The 2,685-nt window shown below is 36.9% G+C and overlaps 1 long non-coding RNA gene across 1 annotated transcript; it reads right to left on the bottom strand.

Annotated features, from left to right (window-relative positions):
* Positions 1–1,178: 1,178 nt before the first annotated feature.
* LOC131436665 (uncharacterized) lies at positions 1,179–2,477 on the bottom strand. Its single transcript, XR_009230656.1, has 2 exons — positions 2,411–2,477; positions 1,179–2,117 (listed from the first exon to the last, which is right to left on the bottom strand). It is a non-coding gene; the product is annotated as an uncharacterized LOC131436665 (long non-coding RNA).
* Between the last annotated feature and the right edge of the window lie 208 nt (positions 2,478–2,685).

Raw genomic sequence — 2,685 nt, 5'->3', positions numbered from 1 at the left:
AAACGTAAAAAAATGTAATACAATAACAGTTCCAGTGTCTGTTAAAAGAACCCGTAAAAAGCACATCGAGAATTAGGTACATAAGCAATCTTCAGTAACATTATTTTTTATCTTTGGGCCCCTCCCGAAACGAAATCCTGGGTACGGGCCTGATTGTTCTCATTCTTTCTAATACGTTCCGAGTGTATTAATGAAAAAAGGAATTTAGTATAAATACGCAAAACACATCTTTTTTTATTAATTTTTCATTGATTTTCATATTTATGATAGATCATGGTTTAGTTTCATTTTCATTTATAACTGATGAAATAAACTTAACGATTTTCACCACAACAAAATTGTTTCGTATCTATTATTGGTTTAATAGATCTTCCACTCGAATCACTCGGATTTCTCATACGCTAGGGTAGTAGATCGCATGTAAAATCCATCGTTTTTTTTAAATTAAATCCTGTTGAGTCAAATTTTACGCCATCGGCAATGGAACGGAATGCTTATTTTTTTAATTTGTTTGGTCATTTATAATATTGGAGTTCCTTGGTGACTAACGCATAGTAACTAGAACAGTGTTGCTCAAGATGATTATTTCTATGATTAATAAGGGGACCCTCAATACTGCGGTAACTGGTAGTGATTCATTCACGAACACTTTTTATTCCGATTTTTCTTCGATGTGTCTGGTCGTGTCGTCGGTTCAATACGCGCATACGCATGGCTGACTAAACTCTACCACAGAGCCGTAGCAATTCAGTTTTTCGTGGGGGGGCAAATTTTTTAGATTAAATTTAACGTATATTAAAAAAAAGCTGCATTACATGCGTATCAAACAATCTAGATAGCAATTTGAGGCACCATATGCCTGCATATTGTACGCGACGAACGTCACTCACTGACAGCGTTTTCAAGTAAACCCTCTAAGATCACTCTGAGAGTGGTTTCGGATTCATTTCTGAGCAGGTTTCAGCAGCCATGAAAATGACAGATCGTTTCATAAAAAACGATGCCATTCTCACAGCTATCGATACAGCAAATGAGATGGATTTGGAAAAGCTGCAGCCTTTGACCGAGTTAGGCATCAAATTGCCAAATGAAATTGAGCTAAAAATTGCCAAAGAATACATTGATAAAATTCGTGCAAAAAATGAGAAATTGAACAATTTGAAGAGGCCGATAGATAAAAAAATTAAGACTGTAATACTGACAGAGCTGTATAAGGTGTGCCAAGGAATGGAAAACGTATACAACCTTTTTGCAACCATTGAAACTTTTCCGTCCGGAACGGCAGTATGCGAATCATCATTTTCGGCATTGACACGGATCATGCGGCCTCAACGTATTAGCATGTCCACTGATAGATTAAACAATTTATCGTTTCTGGCATTCGAGCACAAGCGACTGGATTTTTTAGACGTGGACACAGTCCTTTTAAGATTCAACGAACAAAAAAATCGCAAAGTGCAATTATATTAAAAAAGTGGTTGAATATCATTGTTCAAAATAATAAAAGAACTGTGAACGCAGTATAAACTATACAAATAGATCTCTTTATTGCTTTTTATTTTATAATTCTTTAATTTTTTTCCTTTCTACTATCAATTTCATATACGAGAAAAATACGTGGTGAGGCGGAAACCGCGTGGTGGGGCAAAGCCCCCCCTTGCCCCCTAGGTTGCTACGGCTCTGCTCTACCAGCTGGAAAAATACGGCTGGCATACATTCTGGTGACCGACTGCCTCACCGCTGCCAGATAAACAACTCAAATGATACAACCGTATCCACCAGGATTTTTCCACATTGAAATCTTTGACATTTTCAGCGAGGGTGAGAAGATGATAACGCTCGGTTAGCTTAGATACAGGCGAATTTGTTTTGTCAAATTGGATTTGACAACCGTCACTGAATCAATTTTGGTAGCCATCTGGTGGCCATGGCTGCCCAGGTAGCCAAAACGCTATGCGGGTAACAGTGGGAATGTGTGTCTCGATTACTTCGATGGTTTGCTGCCCATACTCGCATATCAGTCCCATATCGATTTTCGCCAATATTGAGTTAGCTTGAGGAATGCAATCCATCCTCAATATACTCTCAGAAATTTCAATAAAAGTTGAGGGTTTATTCTGTAAAATGTGAAAAAAATATCAACTCATGTCTGTGCCATATGCAAAATACCCGCATATCAGTCCCATTCAGTGCAAATTTCAATAATTTCATTTGTTGCAATACTGGAATAGCAAAGGTGTATTACCGATATTTCATGTAATAATACTATGATTTAGCATTAGGTAGCACAATAAAGCAAAAAAATTGAAAATAAAATTTTAATCGACTTTTTCTCGACATGCCGATTTTCCATATGGGACTGATATGCAAGTATGGGCAGTTTGACTCCTGTTAAAAGGGATGTACACACCACATATGAACTTTTTTTCCCCTTAACAGTGGCACTCGCACACACTTGTTCTAAGCATTGATTATTAACCGTTTCCATCTTTGAGCTGACTTATTTATGTGACACAGCAATTAAAACGCCCCCAAAACTTGTTTTGTTACTGTTAAGGGTACTGCGGTCACAACGAAAAACATTGAACGATGTTCCAAACAGTAATATATTATATTTTACATACATCATTTACATCTAGATGCAATCTTTTTTGCTTTTTATAGCAAGATTTCAATTTGCAATTG

The sequence above is a fragment of the Malaya genurostris genome, chromosome 3 (genome assembly GCF_030247185.1).
Source record: "Malaya genurostris strain Urasoe2022 chromosome 3, Malgen_1.1, whole genome shotgun sequence".
Lineage (NCBI taxonomy): Eukaryota > Metazoa > Arthropoda > Insecta > Diptera > Culicidae > Malaya > Malaya genurostris.
This window is presented reverse-complemented; position numbering and strand designations above follow the sequence as displayed.